The sequence below is a fragment of the Herpailurus yagouaroundi genome, unplaced genomic scaffold (assembly GCF_014898765.1).
Source record: "Herpailurus yagouaroundi ecotype Mexico unplaced genomic scaffold, PumYag 159, whole genome shotgun sequence".
Classification (NCBI taxonomy): domain Eukaryota; kingdom Metazoa; phylum Chordata; class Mammalia; order Carnivora; family Felidae; genus Herpailurus; species Herpailurus yagouaroundi.
In genome coordinates, this window is record NW_024412400.1 from 800,646 (window position 1) to 823,653 (window position 23,008).

The 23,008-nt window shown below is 40.9% G+C and overlaps 1 pseudogene; it reads left to right on the forward strand.

The window, feature by feature from the left end:
- The first annotated feature begins 1,107 nt into the window (after positions 1 to 1,107).
- On the forward strand, positions 1,108 to 22,354 carry LOC121033435 (60 kDa heat shock protein, mitochondrial-like; annotated as a pseudogene).
- Positions 22,355 to 23,008: the final 654 nt, after the last annotated feature.

Genomic DNA, 23,008 nt, shown 5'->3' on the forward strand with positions numbered 1-23,008 from the left:
ATAATGAGATACTACTTCTCACCTATTAGAAACAAAAATGCCTATTATAAACAAACAAATAGAAAATAGCAAGTGTTTTTGAGGATTTGGAAAACTTGGACCTTGTGCATTTCTGGTGGGAATGTAAAATGGTACAGCTTCTGTGGAAAATGTTTTGGTGTTTCCTCAAAATGTTAAACGTAGATTTACCACATGATACAACAATTCCACTTCCAGGTATATACCCCAAAGAATTGAAAGCAGAGACTCAAATAGATACTTGTATGCCAGTGTTTACATCCACATTATTCACAATAGCCAAAAGATGGAAAGGCTCAAATATCCAGCAACAGATGCATGAATTAACAAAATGTGGTATATACATAAATGGAATACTACCTAGCCTTAAAGTCAGATACAAAAGGGAAAATATTATATTCCACTTATATGACATAATGAGAATAGATAAACTTATAGACACGGAAAGTAGAATAGAGGTTACTATGGGCTAGAGAGAGGAAGGAATAGAGAATCGTTGTTTAAGGGGTAAAGAGTTTCTGTCTGGCAAAAATAAACTATTGGGAGTAGGCCAAAATAAAAGGATTTTGCACAGTGAAGGAAATCATCAATGAAATAAATAAAAAAGCAATCTACTGAATGGGAAAAGATATTTACAAATGATACATCTGAAAGGGGTTAACATCCACAATATATAAAGAACTTACATAACTCAACACCCCCAAAACCAAATAATCTGACTAAAAATGGACAGGACCTGAATAAACAATTTTCCAAAGAAGTCATACAGATTGAAGAGATGCTCAACATCACTAATCATCAGGGGAATGCCAATCAATACTACAATGAGGTATCACTTTACACCCATCAGAATGGCTAGTATCCAAAAGAAACAAGTGTTGGTGAGGATGTGGAGAGAAAGGAGTCCTCATGCACTGTTGGTGGGAATATAATTGGTGCAGCCACTATGGAGAGCAGTATGGAAGTACCTCAAATAATTAAAAATAGAGATACCATACAATCCTAGCCACGTATGCCATGCATTCTATCCTTGACTTGCCTCCAATAGCCTGTCTCGCCACCAGCACACTCTGTTGCTGCCCCACAGAAATGCTTCCATTACTCACAGTCCTTTGCCAAATTAGGTCAGTGTCCAGGGCACTGGCTCCTTATGTCACTTGGGCTTATGCCAAAATTTGGTGCAGATGCCTGAGCCTTAATGCGCCAAAGTGGAGACCTTTAAGCTGATGATTTAGCCATTACTATGGGGCCAAAGGGAATAACAGTGACTATTGAACAGAACCGGGAAAGTCCAAAATAACAGAAGATGGTGTGACCATTGCAAAGTCCATTGACTTAAAAGATAAATATAAAAATATTGGTGCTAAACTTGTTCAAGATGTTGCCACTAACACAAATGAAGAGGCTGAGGCTGGTACCACTACTCCCACTCATACTAGGACACTCTTTTGCCAAGGAAGGCTTTGAGAAGATTAGCAAAGATGCTAATCCCTTGGAAATCAGGAGAGATATGATGTTAGCTGTTGATGCTGTAACTATTAAGCTTAAGAAGCAGTATAAACCTGTGATAACCCCTGAAGAAATTGTCCAGATTGCTGCGATTTCTGCAACTGGAGACAAAGAAATTGACATTATTTCTTATGCAATAAAAATGGTTGAAAGGAAGGGTATCAGGGTGTCATCACAGTAAAGGATGGAAAAACACTGAAGGATGAATTAGAAATTATTAAAGGCATGATGTTTGATTGAGGTTATATTTCTGTATACTTTATTAATACATCAACATGTCAGAAATGTGAATTCCAAGATGCCCATGTTCTACTGAGTGAAAAGAAAATTTCTATTATCCTGTCCAGTGACCTGCTCTTGAAATTGCCAATGCTTACTGTAAGCCTTTAGTCATAACTGCTGATGATGTTGATGGAGAAGCTCTAAGTACACTGGTTTGAATAGGCTAAAAGTTGGTCTTCAGGTTGTAGCAGTCAAAACACCAGGTTTGGGCAACAACAGAAAGAACTAGATTAGAGATGTGCCTATTGCTACTGGTGGTCTAATGTTGGGAGAAAGATTGACTATATCTTGAAGATGTTCAGCCTCATGACTTAGGAAAAGTTGGAGAGGTCATTGTGACCAGAGATGATGCCGTGCTACCCAGTAATTCCACTACTGGGTATTTGCCCAAACAAAACAAAAACACAAATTCAAAAAGATATATGTATCCCCATGTTTACTGCACCATTATTTACAATAGCCATGTTATGGAAGCAACCTAAGTGTCTGTTGATAAATGAATGGATAAAGAAGATATGATTATATATATATATATATATATATATATATATATATATCACAGGTTAAGGTCACCAAAACTAAATAAAACCAAAATTGGAATGGGGATGGGAGTGTGGAAATTATGCAAAAATAGCTTATGGTTTGATTTTTCAGAAATATTTACCCTATATTACAAAGGTGTTTCCTATAGCTTGCATATCACAATATTCCACACACAATGGAATATTTCTTAACCATAAAAGGATGTGATCTTGCCATTTGTGGCAACGTGGATGGACCCAGAGGGCATTATGCTAAGTGAAATAAGTCAGACAGAGAAAGACAAATACTGTATGTTTCACTTATACATAGAATCTAAGAAAACAAAGCAAATGAACAAACAAACAGAAAAAGCAGAAACAGACCCGTAAATGCAAAGAGCAGACTGATGATTGCCAAAAGGGAGGGGGTGGGGAAGATGGGCAAAATGGATGAAGGGGAGAGAGAGACACAGGCTTCCAACTGTGGAATAAATGAATCACAGGGATGAAAGGTACAGCCTAGGGAATATAGCCAATGATATTGTAATGATGTTGTATGTTGACTGGTAGCTATACTTTGGCGAGCATAGCATAGTATACAGAGTTGTTAAATGACTATGTTGTATACTAAAACCAATGTAACATTGTATGTCAATTACGCTTCAATAAACTAAATTTTTAAAAAGTATCTAGATTCAGTGGTAAAGAAGAAAAAAAAGGAGTTTCTGTTTGGGATGGTGAAAAAGTTCTGGGGTGCCTGAGTGGCTCAGTTGATTAAGCATCCAACTTCAGCTCAGGTCATGATCTCATGGTTCATGGGTTTGAGCCTGGCGTCAGACTCTGTGGTGACAGCTCGGAGCCTGGATCCTGTTTCGGATTCTGTGTCTCTGTCTCTCTTTGTCCCTACCCTGCTCGCATTCTCCCTCTTTCTCTCTCAAAGATAAATAAACATTTAAAAAAAACGTTCTGCAAATCGACAGTGGTGACGTTTGCACAACCTTGTGAATGTACTTAATGCTGCTGGTCTATACAACTCATGAAAGAGTAAATTTTATGTCATGTATATTTTACTACAATAAAATTATGCAAAAATAGCTTGTGGTTTATTTTTCAGAAATATTTACCCTGTATTACAAAGGTGTTTCATATAGCTTGCAATGGCTTACTGCCAGGAGTCCCTCCACACTCCCATCCCCGTTCCAATCTTGTTTTTATTTAGTTTTGGTGACCTTAACCTGCTTCACTCAGATTTTCTGCTGCATCAGTTAGAGGGTATTTTCTTCCACCGTATGAAATAGGAATAAAAACAGCCAAGGCATATCAATGCTTCCGGCTCAGGAAGTACCTTCTCATCTCCCCACTTATGTGATCACTGAAGACAATACTGAACTTGGCAATAAGTCACCTTAGCAGTCCAGTCCTGGGGTCTACCTTTAACCAGCTGTGTGGGCATGGGCTTGCTGAGCCCCCTCTGCCTGTAATATGAGTGGGTTGGCTAGAGGACCCTAATGATTCTTTCACATTTAAAATGAGAAGATATGGGGCGCCTGGGTGGCGCAGTCCGTTAAGCGTCCGACTTCAGCTCAGGTCACGATCTCGCGGTCCGTGAGTTCGAGCCCCGCGTCGGGCTCTGGGCTGATGGCTCAGAGCCTGGAGCCTGTTTCCGATTCTGTGTCTTCCTCTCTCTCTGCCCCTCCCCCGTTCATGCTCTGTCTCTCTCTGTCTCAAAAATAAATAAACGTTAAAAAAAAAAAATTAAAATGAGAAGATAAAAGGTCCTGGAATGTAGAGTTGCCTGACACAGATTCACTCTCCCCTCTCACCATGGAGAATATATCCTATTTTGTAACAAAGATATTCTTTACACGACATTTGAAAATCTTACCGATTTAAGTATCATTCATATCAAAAGCCTTGATGTTTTAGAGTTCTATTTTTTCCTATGGTTGTTCTCTGTAGAGAGGAATTGGCTACATATTTAGGGCCCAGGGCAAAATGAAAATGCAGGCCCCTTTCTCAAAAATTATGAAGAATTTCAAGACATGAAATAGAGCATCAAGCCATGTACAAGGCCTTTCAGAACATGACTGCACAGGTCACATGCTATCTGTCCATGTGTAAATAGGCACCCCCCCCACACACACTACTCCACCCCTGGGAAAATATTTAAGTTGACTGTGCACCTTAGGCACATGGAGCGGCTAGGTGTGTGGGTTGCATTTTTATACACAAAGTACACAAACAAGAAGTAAATCTTCCAACCTGCCATGTAGGTAGTCCCTCATGAGCGGGTTGTTGCAATTAGTCTCTGATGAGAGGCTGCACAATGAAGTGAGAAGTCTGCAAAAATAGCCAGATAAAAGACTCAGATTCTTCATTTGACAAATATTTATTGAGCATCAAATAATGAACTTAGGCATGTGCTAAGCATTCCATAGTGCACAGATAAATCTGTTGCCCTGGGCCTTTCAGTCAATCTTCGATACCTTGGTTCTCTGGGTTGTTAGATGGAAACTAAGGAATCTCTTACCTAAAAACCTTTAGGAAGTATGGGCTCAAGAAATTCAAGTTGAAATATCAATTATAGTTATTGCCTTGCAAAATTTTAAGGATGATATCAGCTTTAAAATGATGATGTTACCAAAAGTAGACAATGAATATAGACTTTAGGGTCTAAGGGTAGCTTGTGATATTTTTCCTTAGCTTTTTTTTTCATCTGAACAACTTAATGGGAGATTCCATGTCCAGAAACCATAACCAGGTCCTCCAATGTCTACTATGAATTTATAGAATTTCATCCTCAAACTTCAAAGGCATAAAAACCAATAATGAGGAACTTTCTTGCATACCTGGCTTTACACAATCGATGTGTTCCTTAAAAAAAAAAGTCAACTGAATTATATTTGAAATGCTCTAAAGAACTTGGATATTAAAAGAAAACCTGCATTGAATCCTTTTGTACAACAAAGAATAATTTTTATAAAGCAAAAAATTACCCCAATTTGCTTGATGTGAAAACTCAGGCTTAAGCACACAGTTTTGTGACTGTACAAATGGGAGCCCATTTAGACACACAATGGTTTCCCCTCTTCCTTTCAGCCCTGAGGCTGTGCAGGTGGAAGGAAGAGGTAGGAAGGGTGGGAGGATGTTAGCATTCTTTACAAATGTTCACAATCCATTTCCTACTTGAATGAAAAGTATTTTCCTAAGCAAAGGAAGACAATAAGACTCAGAGCCTTCAATGAGATCAACACTGATGTGACAATGGGCGCACTTTTCAGGAAACACACTGTGAAGAATAACAACAAATATTTAAACTCAGAATTTTGGTCAACTGAGGTGAGGCAGTGTGGCGTGGGAGTTCACAGGTCATCCACCCCATGGCTTTCAAATTGTAACAGGCTATGCTAGATTCAGCCAGGTATCTGTTGAGAGATACACAAATTCTGAGACCCCACTCTAAGAGGCAACAGATTCATCAGTCTGATTTTCTTCCCAAGTCATTCTGATTTCAATGCACACTTAGATTTCAGAACCACTGATTTACAAGCCTCACCTTAGAAAAGGGAGTTGGTAGAGATTCTCCTCCGATGCGTTGGATGTGGCTCTGTGCATGTGACGGTCCCTGCTTGTCTCACTCTTCTGCTTTGCTCTTAACCTCTTCTTCCGATCTCTTGGAAACTGAGACAGGTAGACCTTTTCCTTTCTTTTTCTGTTTGGATGTCTTATCCCTCTTTATGATTTCATCTAAGTCTTCATGGCTGACAGAAGTATCTTGCCTATATTAGTAGAGAACCTTGTGAACATTGACTCCCAGGATCAGGAGAATGATAATGTAAATAAGAACTAGAAGAATTTGAAAAATTAGTCTTTCTGAAAAATTAGCCAAGTTTTGTGACATTTTGTCCCCGTGTGGTTCCCCAGAAGAAGAACATGAGATAATGATTCCAGTGTACTTAGTTTATTTGGGGAATGACCCCCAGGAAACACCAACATGGGAGTGAAGAATGTACATGGTTGGGAAATGAAGTGAGGCACTAAAGAGAATATAATCAAGAAGTTACTGTTAAGGGAGCATAAGGCAAGCTGACAGGCCGCAAACACCCCTCCCCCCAGCCCCCACCATGGGATATGTGAGATATTCCTCAGAACTCCTGGGTGCCCAAAAACAAGGAAGGGGGAAAAAACCAAATTGTTAACTGAGAACGATCATAGTCCTGCAGGACCTAAGTCTCCATAGCTCCTCCGTAGTGATGTGGGGAACAAAGGCAGAAGGAAACGGCAGGTGAAATTTAATTTCCTTATAACCTGCAGCCCATCGACAAATACTTGAGGCTGGCAGAGTAAAAAGTTTCTCCAGGAGCTCCCTACTGTCTTAATGCTAATGCTTTGCTAGAGGGAAAAACAACCCTTAGCTTGACAATAACAAGGCCTCCCCTATCCTGTGAGTCTTCTTTAGCAGATGAAAATCCCATTGGAAACTTCCCCTGGACTTTACCTCCCCCCAACTCCATAGTATACAACCAGTCTCTCCTCATGGTCCGGGGGCAGCTCTTCCTGCCCACAGCTTCCTGTCCCATGCTTCACTAAAATCACCTTTCTGCACCAAAGACGTCTTCAAGAATTCTTTCTCGGTCATTGGCTCCAGACCCCACCTCACTATCACCCCCCAAAACTTCATCAGTTACTACCATGAGCAACTGGGGCTTAGACCCTCTAGGAACTCAAAGAGCCAGTGTAGAACACTGTGTAGTAAAGAATTAACATTACCCAGAGAGAAGTCTGGCCTTTGCCCTTGGCTACTGGAATGTCCTGCCTGAAAGAGTGTCCCTTTTTGCCTGGCAGCTTTGACCACCAAACAGTGTAACAGTATGATTTATGGTGGTCTTAGGGCCAGATGGTATCAGTTTTGCCCCTAGGGCAACTAGAGACTAAAGGTCAGGTACACAAGCAGTATGTGACTGAGTCCCAATAAAAACTCAGGGGGCTTCCCTGGTTGACAATAGCCCACGTGTAGCATCACATATAGTAGCTGAGAGAAGTTAGTGCTTTCCATGACTCCATTGAGAGAGGACAACTGGAAGCCATATGCTTGAACCCTCCTGGACTCTGCCCTATGCATCTCTTTACTTGGCTGATTTTAATCTTGTTTCTTTTCTCCATAGTAAATTGTAACCGTGAGTATAACAGCATTCTGTAAACTCTGAGTCCTTCTGGTGAATTATTGTAACGTGGCTTTGGGAACCCCCAAACTTGCAAATCGTGTCAGAAGTGAGGGTGGTCTTGTGTGAATGTGCTCCCTCTAAAATTGCAGCTGGTTCTAACTCTTGTAAACATGCAACTCAGAGTTGCTCCATTCAAGAGGCGAGTGATACACACTGGCTGAAAGCCTCTTCTAGGCAGCGTTAATTCCCTGGCACTGCTGGTCTGGTACATGGGTAGCAAAATGGGCTCTAGGTGTGAGCAAGCTCTAGGCATAGAAATGCCCATGTTGGCGTTTGAAGTCAGCAGCAAGTACTGTGAGAGTAAGGGGATACGGGCGAGACACTGGCAGCATCTGCTGATTGTTCCTAATCTCTTCCCCCACAATGTGGATGATGTGATGCCCTTAGGACAGGGGTCAGCAGCTTATGGCTTAAGTCAAATTCAACCCACTGCCCGTTTTTGTAAATAGTCTTATTGGAACACTCATGTTTATTAGAAATAAACATTTATTGGAATAAATAGAAACACTTGTTTATTTATGCATGATCTTTGGCTGCTTTATGCTCTAATGTCAGAGTTGAGTAGTTAATAGCATACACTATATGGTTGGTAAAGCCTAAAATATTTACCATCTGGCTTTTTACAGAAAAATTGCCAATCCCTGCTGTAAGACAAAGATTAGCAAAGGAAAAAAAAAAGCACATCAATAAATTTTAAAATTGGACCCTGTAGCACAGTGAACTAAGTGTCATGAGAAAGGTATAAACTAGGGGGAGCCAGCGCTCACTACCCTGATGGGAAGTCCATGAATGCGTCATTGAGGAGATAATGTCTGTGCTAGGTCTTAAAAGATGAGTAGAAAATTAGCACATGGGAGGGAAGAGATTTTAATAACGAAGGTATAGAGTTGTAAAGACATGAGGGCCTGCGGATACATGGAAAAATGAAGAAACTCCAACGCTTTTGCATGGCTCCAGTGCAGACACTGAGTGGTGAGGTGGGGAAGGAGATGGGAAGGTCCACTGGTACTGGATTTTTAGTAGCATAAAATCCAAGCTCCTCAGCATGGCTGTGGACTGAGCTTCTGTTCTGCCCTCTTCCTCCTGCCCCTAAATAATAAAATAGGAAAGAAAATGGAAAGAAAAACCAATAAATCCATAACTATGCTGGATAAAAACAAGGAACACTCTTGGTGAATCAGAAACTGTGAGAAATCCTCAACATGTAAAAGGCAAATGAGACAGGATCGAAGAAGGAATGATACCCTAAAAGTTCAACCAAGTAAAAAATGTATATCCAAGGAAATGGAGTTAATAGAGAAAACAGATATGGAAACCAATTTGACAATAAATTTCATATATTTTTAAAAAATAGAGAAAGCAGAGTAAATTTTAAAGGGTGTTACACCCATTAAACAGAAACAAGTAGAATCTTGGAAATAAAATATATCAATTGTTGACATTAAAAAAAAAAAAAAAGCAGTCAGTAGCTAGCCTGAATAACAGAATGAATAGAGTCAATGAATTGAGTTGAAAGATGGAATCAAGAAATTCTCCCTACTCCCAACATAAAAGGAGTAAGAATTGAAAGTATGAAAAAAGAGATAAAATGTGAAAGATGTATTCAAAATTTTAAATGTTTATCTAATGAATAGGGTTTCTAGAAAGAGAAAATTAAGCTGTAAAAGGAAAACATTCCCTTACATAAACTATAAAATGATGAGATTTTAATACGATAAAAAGGGCCCACCAAGTATATAGCAGGGTTACTGAAATACACACACACTCACATATAAATTTAGACAAATTGTAGTGAATTTTCAGAACACAAAAGAAGAAATCAAACCCTAAATCTTCTAGAGATATTACCTACAAGAGAATAATGATTATATTCATATCAGATTTCTTACAGGCCACCAGGGTCACAAGAAGGTGATGGAGTAACATCTTTGAAGTTGTAAAGGCACAGGATGCCAAACTCTCAAGTAAGTGTGGGATTGGAATGACACTTCAGGGACGTAAGCATTCGCTTTATCTGAAAGATGTACTGAAAGATGTATTCTTACATAAGGAAAAAAAATGAATCAAAGAGAAAGAAATCGGATACAAAAAAGCATTGGTGAGAAAAATCCTTAGTAAGATTTATCGTTAGACTAAATAATGATTGATGATAAACAAATTTGATAGAGGAAGTAAATCAGAAGATGAGAATGATATTAAGAAAGGAAAAACTATGCCAAATACTTTATCTTCTTAGGGCAAGGATATAGATAGTGAACCTAAAAATTATTAGGTAAATACAAGCTTAAGTGTGTGTGTTACAATTTCAGAATAATAACTAAGAAAATAGAGTACATCTAATAGACTATCAGAAAAGATAAAACAAAAAATGCAATCAGGTCAATAAAGGAATAGGGAAACAGAAACAACAAAAAATGTATGAGAAAGTGAAAACATAAAATAAGATAAAATGAACCCTAACATACCAGTAATCAAAACAATTGTGAATGGTTTAAATTCACCTGTTTAAAGATTAATAGCTTAATAAAGCCAGATAGATACTGTTTATAAGGGATACACTTAATATGACATGTGAAAGTTGGTAGTTAAGAAGGATAAGATTGACATATAATCCAATAGCAAAAGACCCCCCAAGTAACCCAATTTAAAAAATGGGTTTTTAAGGACCTGAATAGATATTTAAATATATTAAAGGCTAATAGGTACATGAAAAAATGTTCAACATCCACTAGTCATTAGGGAAATGCAATAATATGGTACAATAAGATGTCACCTCATACCTGTTAGAATAGCCATCATAAAAAAGATAAAAGACAACAAATGCTGGAGTGGATATGGATAAAGGGAACCTTGTGCGTTGCAGACTGGGATTTCCACTATGAAAAACAGTATGGAGTTTTCTCAAAAAATTAAAAATAGAACTACTATATGGTCTAGCAGTTCCACTTCTGGGAACGTTTCCAAAGGAAATGAAAACACTGTCAAAAAGATATCTTCACCTTCATGTTTATAGCAGCATTGTTTACAATAGCTAAGACATGGAAACATCCTAAATGTTCATTAATGGATGAATGGATAAAGAAGTTGTTATATATATAGAGAGATATATAGATATCGATATATATTCCATTGTGTATACGTATGTGTATATGTATATTTGTGTACCTATACATATTCCACTGTGTACTTATACATATTCCACTGTGTGGAATATTATTCAGCCATAAAAAGTGAGGAAATCCTACCCTTTGTAACAACACGGATGGATCTTGAAGGCATTATGCTAAGTGAAGTGAGTTAAAGAAAGACAAATACTTCATAGTCTCACTTGTATTTGGAGTCTTAAAAAAAAAAAAAAAAGAAAACCCAAGCTCACAGAAAAAGAAAAATTGTCCACATTAAAGAACTATAGTGTGATAAAAGATGTTATAAAGAAAATTAAATTGCATGCTATTGACCTAAAAAATGCAGTTACATTGCAAAACAATGAATTGATATAGAGGTATATAAAAATTACCAACCCAAGAAAAAAAAATCAATACAGCCCAATTAGAAATGGGGAACTAAGAATAAACAGTTCATAGGAAAGGAAAGAAAAATCACCAATAAACATGTGACAACACTCAATCTCAAGAGTAATTGGGAAAATAAAAATTAAAGTAATAAAGAATTAGTCTTATCCAATCCAATTATTTAAATGTTATATGTTGATAAATATCCTAAATTAAAGCAGGTAAAGGAGAATTGCATCCTCTTGTAGATTGTTGTTGGGTGTGAATAATAATAGCTTTTTTAGAAATCTATTAGGTAGTATACTTTAAAATTTAAAAGAGCAGAAATCAATGAAATAAAAATTGACAAAGAATAGAATAAATTAACAAAACTAAAAGTTGGTTTCTTGAAAAGATCAACCCAACAGCTAGACAGATGAAGACAAAAAAAAAAAAAAAAAGGAGAGAACACAAGTTACCAATATCTGGAATGAAAGGAAGGATATTGCTACCAGTCCTACAAGCACAAAAAGGATAATAAAAGAATATTAGCACTTTTATGCCAATGTATCTGACAAATCAGATAAAATGGAAAAATTCTTTCAAATTTCTTGACAAATACTAATGACCAAGGTGGACGTAAGATGTAAGAGAAAATTTGATTAGCCCTATAAAGTATAAAGAAATTGAAATAATCATTAAAAAAAAAAAAAAAAACCTGTGGCACACAAAGTTTTAGGCCCAGATAGTTTCATTCATGAATTTTACCAAACATATAAGAAATAACATCAATCTTATACAAACTCTGTCAAAAAATAGAGGAACAGGTAATACTTCCCAGATTATTTTGTGAGGCTAATTTAACCCTAATACCAAAATATCACAAAGGTATTCCCCCCAAAAATTTACAGGCCAATATCCCTCATGAATATAGACACATATTTCCTTAATTAAGTATTAGCAAATGGGGTCAAACATTACATTAAAAGAATAATGTATCATGACCAAGTAATGTTTATCTGAGGATTACCAGGTTGGTGTAACATTAAAGAAAATCAATCACTGCAATTCATCATATTAACAAAATAAAGACATGACCCATATGATCATCTGAATAGATGCAGATAAAGAATTTGCCAATAGTCATCATCTGTCTGTAATAACAACTCACAGAAAACCAGAAATAGAAGGATATTCCTCAACCTGATAAAACAATCTATTGAAAATCTATAGCTAACATCATGCTTAGTGGTAAAATTTTGACCATTTCCCACTAAAACTGGTAATGGGGCAAGAATGCCCACCTTGACCACTTCTATTCAACATTGTACTAGAGATGCTAGCCATTGAAGTAAGGCAAGAAAAAATAAGTAAAGGACATAATATTTGGAAAGAGGGGCATACAACTGTCATTTTCAGATGACATAAATTCAACAGGAGTCTATAAAATAACTATTGAACTCAGAAGTTAATTAGTAAGGTTAAATATACCAAAATGAAATACATTTTTATGTGCCAGCAGCCAATAATTGGAAATGAAATTTTAGAAAACGAATTCCATTGTTTTAAAAAATATAAAAGTAAAATATTTAGGATAAATGTTAACAAAAGCTACACAAGAACTTTACACTGAAAACTGGAAAATATGCTGAGATAAATTTTAAAAGACCTAAATAACTGGTAAAATATATCATGTTAATTAATTGGAAAATCCAATATTGGTAAAATGCGAATTAGCCCTAAATTAGTCTTCAGATTTCTCTCCATTTTAAAAGCAGATGTTTTTAAAAAGAAATTAACAACTAGATTTTAAAATTTATATGCAAATGCAAATAACCTTGAATATCCAAAGCAAACCTGAGAAGAGATAGCAAAGCCACAAAACTTACAATCAAGACAGAGTCATACTGGTATAGAGGTCAGCAATTAGGTCAATGACACAGAACAATGAGCCCAGAAATACATTCAAGCTTATGAAGCCGCTTGATTTTTAACAGAGATGCTAAAATAATCCAATGTAGAGAGGATTTTTTTTCAACAAATGGAGCAGGTTATCCATATGGGAAAAAAATAAAATTCTATTCTAATTCACTTTATACTTCAAAACTATCTCAAGACAGCTCCTAGACCTAAACATTGAAGCTAAAACCATAAATTGTTTCTGAAAAAAAATGAAAGCATATCTTTATGAATTGGGGTAGGGATATGTTTCCTAGGTTACAGAAAGCAATAACCTTTTAAAAAATTGAAAAATTATATTTTATCAAAATTTAAAACATATCATGAAAAGACACTGTGAAGGAAGTAAATAGGCAAGCCACAAACTGAAGAAAATATTTGCAAAACATGTAACTGACAAAGGTCTGAGATTCCGCCTATATAAAGAAGTTTGAAACAAAACAAAACAAATGAATAAATAAAAAGCAGAATCAGACATATAAATACAGAGAAGAAATTGACAGTTACTAGAGGAGAAAGGGGTGGCGAGGGACAAAATGAGTCAAGGGGTGTGAGAAGTACGGGCTTTGTTATGGAATGAGTGAGTCATGGGAGTAAAAGTCACAGCGGAAGGAATATAGTCAGTGATACTGTAATAGCAATTTATCAAGACAGATGGCAGCTACATGTGTGGTGAGCACAGTATAATGTATAAACTTGTTGAATCACTATGTTGTACACCTGAACTAATGTAACATTGTGTGTCAACTATACTCAAATAAGACAAACAAATAAATAAATTCCCCTAAGACACAGATACAATATAGTAAACACACACACACACACACACACACACACAATGTTGAAAACAATTTAAAAACAAATACTGGAGGAAAATGGGCAGAAGACTTGAAGATGCCTTACAAAAGAAAATACAGGACTATCCAACAAGCACTTGAAAACGTTTGCTGTCAATTGCCATTAGAGAAATACAATTTAAAATCACAGTAAGATACAGCTATAGATCTCCCAAATCGGCTCAAATTAAAAAGAATGATAATACTAAACGTTGGTGAGGATGTAGGATTCCATTTAAATGATGTTCAACAGGCAAAAGGGTGAAAAACAATTCAGGAAACTCAGTTGCTTCTTTGTGGGGGGATGGGAAGGGACCAGGAAGTGGAATGAGGAAACCTTAAAGGATGTTTATTTTCTATATTTTGATGGATCTCAGCATGACAGGGGCATAACATCTGTCAAAACTCCGTGAACGTTCACTTAATATCCGAGTATTTTATTGTACATGAATTTTAGGTAAAAAGAAATTAAGACTCTGAAAAATATTTGACACTAGTCAACTCCATGCAAGTGGAAGCATTTAGAGGGAAGTGAACTGTTTTCTCAAATTGGAAACGCATCAGAAAACTAGTAGGAGTAGTGGATTGATAGAGAAATGGGTTGGATGTATCATAAAACAAGTATACAAAAAATGCTAACGGTGGAATGGTAGATAGTGATATATTGGTACTCACTTAAACTTACTTTATCTTTGCTGGTTGTTTGCAAGTTTCATACGTAAGTATCAGAAAATAATAGATACACCCTTGATCCACTCCGTTTATGTCTAGTTTTTATCCCGGAGAGATACATTCCACGTGTGTGCCAAGAGGCCTGTGTAAGGGTAGCCACTGTACTATTTTTGTGATAGTGGAAAAAAATAAAAGGCAGGTGGGGGTGAGCGTGTCCATGGTTAAATATGCCATGGTATAGTCACACGGCAGAAAACTATGCAGAAGTTTAAAAAAGAACGAGGTAGATTTATACGTGCTACATGAAAAGATCTCCGAGGAAGCAGAAAAAGACATTACAGAATATGTATGGCTTCCCCTTTATGGAAAACATTTAACATCCAGTTAACACGACATATGTATAAATATATGTGTGTGTGTGTGTGTGTGTGTGTGTGTGTATAAATGATTAGAAAAAGGTCTAGAACATGAGTCAGCATATTTTTCTTTTATAAAGGGCCTAGTGGTAAATAGTTGTGTTAATATTACTTCTGCTGTGGGGCACCTGGGTGCCTCAGGTGGTTAAGCATCGGACTCCTGGTTTCTGCTCAGGTCAGGATCTCATGGTTCCTGGGTTAGAGCCCCGTGTCAGGCTCTGTGCTGATAGTGCAGAGCCTGCTTGGGATTCTCTGTCTCCCTCTCTCTCTATCCCTCCGCTGCTGTCTACCCCTCCCCCACTCATGATGCACGCTCTCTCTCTGTCTCTCAAAATAAACAAACATCTTGTTTAAAAATGTTACTTCTGTTGTAAATACTTTCCCATCATAGTATAAAAGTAGCCACGGACAGTATATAAATGAATAACCATGGCTGTCTTTCAATAAAACTTTATTGACAAAATCAGGTGGTAGGCCAGATTCAGCCTGTGGTCCATAACTTGTCGGCTCCTAATCTAGTGGTGTGATCCATTGCAGTGAAGGCCCTGATTCTTCGTTACTTCCTGTGTCTGTACCCTTTGCTATGTGTCTTCTTTCCCAGTCCCTTTCTGTCTCTGACTTCAGTCATGTGATTTGCTTTGAATCCATGGGCTGTTGATAATTTTGATGCGACTGGAAGCTTGAGAGAGACCGGTGCCAGGGGGCTGGCTTGCTCCCAGGCCTCTTCCATTACTCAGAGAACATACCCAGGCTAGCCTGCTGGGGGAGGAGAGTCCAGTCTCCACAGTTCTCCCAGACGAGGCCATCCTAGATCGGCTGATAGGTGACCCCCTGACTTGTGGGCAAACCTGGTCAAAATGAGTAGGGCTGCCAAACTGACCACACTAGACATGAAGCGAGAAATGTCTGTTGCTGTCTGCCACCAGAATGTTGTTTTCTATGTTGGCTAACCAACACAGGAACAAAACGTGCCCAACTAACAACATCGATGACTTTTGAGGAAGGGAGGTGGAGGTGGCTTCTGCAATTGAGAAAGGAAAGAATCAATTTTAAGAAAGAAAAGTTGTGTAGTGATGTTCTGGGATTCAGGGGGGAAAAAAAAGTTCCAACCAAGGTTCTTCGGAGGTCCAGGTACAGATACGATTAAAAAACCAAGCTCTATCTGCCACTTTTTTTCTTCTATCCTTAGTGTCTTTTAATTTTTTTATCGTCTACCTATAAATATGTCCAAGTCTTTTATATTCTAAAGAACCCTCTTGCCCTTGTACCAGTGTTTTATTTAGTTTTCTTCTTTTAAGACTTCGTGTTACAAGTAACAAAGGAAATAATGTATGCATATGCCAATAAAAGTTCAAACAGTACAGAAAAGCCCAAAATAAAAACTAAAAGCCTTTCCTGGCCATCACCTCTCCACTAATACTGCTCCTGGAACCAAGTACTTTAACATGATTCTGCTCTCATATTTTTTTCCCCAGTAGTTATCCACATTTCTTCTAAATAGCGTTTCTTCTCTATAGGAGAGATCCAGCATTTGGCCAATGTATTCTAGTCCTCTGCCCTCACTCTGCCTTCACACATATTGCGTCTTTTAAAACTTTTAGGTCTTTTGTTTTTATACTTTATACCTTTACATTGCATTCTCAAACATCTATTTCCCTTTCTAAATAGCGGTTTTTACATTTTTGTTAAAGTCATATGTCCACCCAGTTAAAAGCAATAGCCCAGTCTTTCCCACCTTCCAGTTCTACCTCATCCCCTTTCCAGAGGCAGACGGCTCACAGAGCACCTGGGGTCTACTGAAATGCAACTCCAATCGCTTCTCGGTCTTTTTGCTAAGATCGAGTGTACTGAAATGCAACTCCTGATGAGTAGGTCTACAGATGAGGCTGAGAACCCACATTTCCAGCAAGTTCCCAGGTGCCACTGCTGCCGCCAGCCCATGAGCCAAGTCCCGCCTCTGGGACATGGCCGGCATGCCAGGGAGGGTGAAGGGGCAGCCTCGGTCCTTTCCGAGCCTGGTTCTTCGTCTGGATCAATAGTCCCAAAGTCTTTATGCTCCTCAACCCCTGGCAAAAGAATCTTTATACAGAAACCTTCCTAGTGGGCTTGTTGGACCTACTAGAGTTCCCTGGGTGCCGAATAAGAACCAAAGCAACCCTTGTAACGTAAGGAAAACGTAGAGAAGCCATCTAGAGGCAGATGCTGTTCTGTTTCTGCTAAACGTCTTTCCTCTCCATCAATCAAATTCCCAGCTTCTACCATTAGGTCATGGTACCTAATTATATGCATAATTATAATAGGCATAAGACATTATATAATTATAGCATATAAAAATCAAATATCTGGCACTTTCCCTTATGGTTTTCATCTGTATTCTGGAAAAATAAGTAAATAAGGACTTGGAATAGCTCTAATAGAAGTCATACATTTGCACTGCTTTGGGTTCCCCCAGAAGCAGACCTTGCGATGAGACTCACGTACAAATAGCTTATTTGGGCAGTGAGACCAGGAAATTCCAGGAGGGCACTGGTGAAGCAAGATGCGGGAGTGAAGGCAGTCAATAAAGGACGTGGAGCGGCCAGGTTACCACTGGACGGCTCTGGAATTTTATTCCTTTGAGCAACTCCAAGAATAAATGTAAAACATATGCCTCAGATCTGTCTCACCCGACGGCAAAGTTGCTGGAGTATTTGTGCAACCCTTCCTCGGGTGAGGGTTGCCCCTATGGGAAGTGAATTCCCTGGCACTCAGAGCCTGCTACGAAGCCAGCAGCGTGGGCACAAGGCAGCAGAGAGAGCCCCCGGGAAAAGCAAGGTGGAGGCCGGAAGCTGGAAGCCTGGCCAAGCCCCCAACCGCTTCAAGTAACTCCCTTCAGAGGGGAGTCCCCTGTTTACCCTGAAGTCCTGAAGCCTGTTTATCCTCTCCTGGCCCTATCTGCACATTAGATGCTGCATATTAACAGCTTCAGAGAAGGACTGCAGCAGACCTGCACCTGACCGTGAGGTCAGCTGTCTCGCCAGCGTGAGAGGGGGCAGAGATCCAGGTGTCCTGGGACCAGGGCTTGGAGGGCAGCCCCAGGTGTGGGGGCCCCTGGCCTGGAATCCCCGGGGTCTCACACCGTGAAAGAATCAGATCTGTTCCTCCCTCTGTAGAATTGACCCTGTACCCTGATCATGGCTTTATTTCCCAGGAATATATGTCAAGGAGATAGATCTGTGGAGAAAAACTGTCCGGAGGGGCTATTTTCAAAGGAACTATTTTAAGGCTGTCCTTCCCGTCCACCACATCCTGACGTTTGGTATATTTAGCATCAGGCATAGACAGGGCTAATGGGTTTTTAGTTGCAAATCATTATCATTCAAACCACTGCAGTCTTTCTTTTTTTTTTAATTGCAACTAAGTCACGCACACATGCACACAACACACATTAGTAGCTACCTTATATTTATACACGAAAATGCTTCCAATAAAAGCAACTCTGTTTAAACTTACAAGCCTCTGCTATTGAACCCTTTATATTTGGGGGAGGGGCTAGCGCTGCAGGTTAGCGGGTATTGCCTTCACACTGTGCATGAAATGCACATGTATTTGGTCAAAGAAAAGAATGCACAAAAGGTGTTTTAAATTGACAGCCCAAGACAGGAGTAATTTAACATGCCATTCTTTGCCTCCCGCTCTGGTAGTTGTGGAGCACTGCTGATTTGCCTCACTGAATACAAATTTATATTGTCCCGTCCATTAATATGGTTTCTTTTCATCCCATGAATTAGTCTCCTTTTGCCAGCACAATGAAGACTGTAGAGTAACGAGTTCCAGTGTCAGTATCAAAACTGCAAGAGACTTGGGCTTTCTGATGGAGTCTCATTCGGATGCCGCCCCACGAGCTTTGCTAATTACCTGCAGATAACACAGGAGTCAGCAACCAAGAGCAGTGCCCACAGTTCGCCACAGTCCTGTGGCCACCACGCCAAGGCTCGACTTCCCACTCCCTCTGATGACGGATTTGGTGAATTTCCGGTCCTTGGCCTCTCTGTTCTGAGGTACTAACGCGGGCTTCAGATTCTCCACCGTCTTGGAAATTGCCTAGTATCACAGTCTGGACTGGGTTTCGAATGCTCCGCCCTAGGCTGGACCCACATTCTCTGAGAGGAGACATTGTTCTTACAGGTTTCTGTATCCCGCAGTGGCTTGCACAATGCCTGCCGTAGGGCGCTCAAACAATACGGGCTGGAGTGCAGATGTAGTATGTAGGAGCACGTCACGGAATGTGGCAAGAGTGTAAGCGCACCACAAGGCGTGGTAGGAGTGTCTGTGCCACCAGAGTGTGGTAAGGACGTGTGTGAGCACGCCGTGGAGGGTAGTAGCCACACTGGGGCGTGCAACCTGCATAGGGACAGGCCCCACCACCTTGACAAGATGGATCCATTTGAACAAGCATTTCCGTCAGCAGGATGATAGGCTGCTAATTACTGAGGCTTAAATGTGATAGCAGTGGTTCTCGTAGTGTGGTGTGGGAGCATCAATAATATTACCGGAAACTGGTTAGGAATGAAAATTCTAGGGCCTCACCTAGACCCTAGAAACTCTGGGCAGTGAGGGTGGGGCCCAGCAATCTGGCTTTAGCGTACCCTCTGGATGATTCTAGTGCATGGCTCGGCTCCAGAGCCCCTGCACTAGAGGTTAAGAACTCAGGTTCTGGAGCCAGACTGCCCGGGGCTACAATCACAGCTGTTCAACCTTGAATAGATTCCTCGATGCCTCGCTGCCTCAGTTTCCTCATCTGAAAAGTGGGGACATCTTAGTTTGTGTTTCCCTGAAAGTAGACCCAGAGACAAAGACGTGGGCCAAAGTTGTTCATTTGGGATATGATCCCGGGAAGGAGTAAGGAGAGGAAACAGGGAAAGAGGTCAAACTAGATCCCAAGTGGCACGGGGCACATCCCACCGGGGATCTCCGAGACGGTGAGGGCTAAATGCCCCACATTTATGGCTCTAATCAGCCCATCAGGAAGCGGATTCTGAGCTGTGTTCGACAAACTCCTTCTTCTCCCATTAAGAGTCACTTGCTGGGTGTCAATGCTCTGACATCCATCGGATGCCACAGAGTAAGACGGACAAGCGTAAGTGCCTCCTTCAGACCTCACGGAAGTGACCAGGCCTGGGTGAGGCGAGCAGCCACATGGTCTGCTAGCCCCACACGCTGGCTTACTGATTAGCCGCTGCCTGGCCTCCTTTGCAACGATTCACTTCGGCACGACCCCAAAATGGCAAATACGTGGGCATTGCTTTCAGTCGGGTCCCCCAAGAGGCAGACCCCGAGATAAGAAATTCAAGTGCAAGTGGTTAATTTGGGAGGGGATCCAAGGAAGGCCCTCGAGGGGATTGGGGAAGTGAGTCAGGGTACAGAAGCGGGTTCCTACAGGGTGCTTTTCTCCACAGGTCTCCATGGAAGGCAACCGAGGCCTGGTCCCACCGGGGTCTCTGAGACGCTCTTCAGGACATACCTCGTCCTATTGCTCTTCAAGGGCTGCTTCCAGGGTCAGCAACTCTGCAGCATTTCTGGCCTCCGCTGTCTATACACACAACATGCTCCCATGCCCCAAAATGCCCTCAGGCAGAGTTGCAAGTGCTCACTGGGTAGCTCGGGTGCAGAGGTGAGCGCCGTGCCCTCCAGGCCAGCACCCATCACTTCTGCTCCCTGTGTCAGGGACATTTGGGGCTGTGTGCAAACAGGAAATGTTGTAGGTGTCCCCAAGACTCTGGTACAGTTGTGTGTGGTTGTGGGCCCACTGAGCCTGAGGTGGGGCCCTCTGGCAGCAATGGGGCTGCACTTGGATCTTCCCTCAAGAAAGGACTTGCCCTCAGCTAGGAGGATGCAGTGAGCCCGGGCCCCCCATCTATTCATGCCCAGCTGATGACTGAGCATGGAGAGTGCTCTAGGGCCTGACCATCTGGCCCAGCACAGAACTCTTCTAATGGCCACTCTTTGCTCTGGAACGCTCCTTTAGGTTGCCCAAAACTTGCCAACCAAGTTTAGGGCCAACCAAAACTTGCTGCTCAATCCTGCTTCTTCGCTTTTATTGCTCACAGGTGTTACTTCTTAATAAGTGTTGCATGTACGCTCCCAAGTGGAGGTGGTGGAGGGACAAAGTTTAGCATCAGTGACTCTAAGTAAAGAGTACATGCATGTTCCTTGTCCTAGTCTCGCAACTTTTCTCTACATGTGAAATTTTAAAAAGTTACATTTGTGGGAAGAAAAACAATCCAGAAACTGGGAACTTCTTTGAACATCACTATCTCTGGCCTCCTGCAGTGGGCCTGGAAACAGGCTGCATTGTCTCCTGGGCAGTAGTGAATACAAGTGAATTCTCTGCCTTCTGTGGAAGACTGGATGACTGTTTCACCCTAGAGCAACAGATCAGCCTGGAAGTTCAGCTTAGGAGGCACAGGGGCGCCATCCCACCCTGCAACAGTCCAATGGCAAGCCACTGTGCCCAGCACGGCCCCCCTGTTTGGGGTGGGGAGCTGTGCACATGGGCTGAGTGAGGGCCAACTAGACACAGAGCCTGGCCGGTGGGCGGAAAACCCTCCACGGTGAGTGGCTTGTGCAGAATTCAGGAACCGACTGGAGGAGAGGTCAGCCCAGAAAAGAACTAAAAAAAAAAAAAAAAAAAAACAAACCCAAAAAAACAACAAAAAAGATATGTTGGATATCTTCTGAGAATCTTTAAACAATGAAAAAGTAAATCTCCTGGGAATAATGAGAATGTCAGTCAGCTCTGTTCTCTCCAGGGTAACCAGATGCCCCATTGTACGTGCTACAGTCCTTGTTGGTCCTTGTGTCCAAACTCAGAAGGGTTCTGGTTTGGATGCTCAGTGATGTGGTCACCGCACTTCTCTCCCTTCTGGTCATTCTTGTCATTCGTTGGCCAGATATCTGCTGGAGACCTGCTGAGCCAAGGCTGTGAGCTTCTTCATGACAGGAATGGCAGCATGGTTTCCCAGGCTCAAAGAGGAGGCCATGACCCTGTACTTTTGTTCCCCATACATGGCAGGGCAGAAAGAGCAGGGGGGTTCCAGTCAGACACAATGAGGTCCGAATAGATTCCAGTCCTGCAACTCAGCACTCCGGACCTGAGTAAATTGCCCTCCGTGACTCAGTTTCCCATCCATAGAATGGGAACATCACATATTGCGTATCTTTCAGAAAGCTGTACGGAGGAGTTATAATGAATGGAAAGTGCCTGGTGTGCAATATGTTCCCAATTAAGGGTGTTTTTTTATTAACAGGGAGCCTCCTCACGGGTCCTGCAGTTCAAGCCCCGCCCCCTGTGGCGTGGGCCACCGGCATGTGGCCCCTGCACCCACATCTTCCCCCATCATAGCTCCTTTCTGCTTTGCCCGCAGGGCCCAGGGGAACCGGTAATGGCAGCTTCTGCACTGTGCCCGGCCCTGTGCCACCCCTCCCACTCATGGTCACGGCTAATCCCTGCAAGTGTCCTTTGAGATTGGTATTACCATTGTTGGGGACCGAAGGCAGGTCACCCCAGGACGGGCCACTTTTGCAAGAAGATTACTTTCGGTTAAAAAGCAATCAGGGGTGCCTGGGTGGCTCAGTTGGTTAAGCATCCGACTGCAGATTTTGGTTCAGGTCATGATCCCATAGTCATGGTCTCAGGGTCGTGAGATCAAGCCCCTTATCGGGCTCTGTGCTGACAGCATGGAGCGTGCTTCTGATTCTCTCTCTCCCCGCCCCCCGTTAAAATCAACAAACATTTTTTTTTTTAAAAAGCGGATTCTCGAAAAACTCTTTATCTCCCCTACAACTGCCTAAAAGTTTAGATAGAAGACCTGCTCCAGGAAGAGTGCCATCACCATAGACAAGTTCATTGTATGAACTAGGTACGGTGGACAGGGGAGGAAGCTGGCAAGGCCTGCTTTTTGGTTTTTGGTTTTTGGTTTTCTTAAGGCCTATTTGATCTGTCCTCTATGTTCCATTGTTTCCAAGTGGCCCAGCAAACATGTGTTTACCAAACATTTACTCTTTTTTTTTTTTTTTTTATCTTCCTGTGAATTGTAT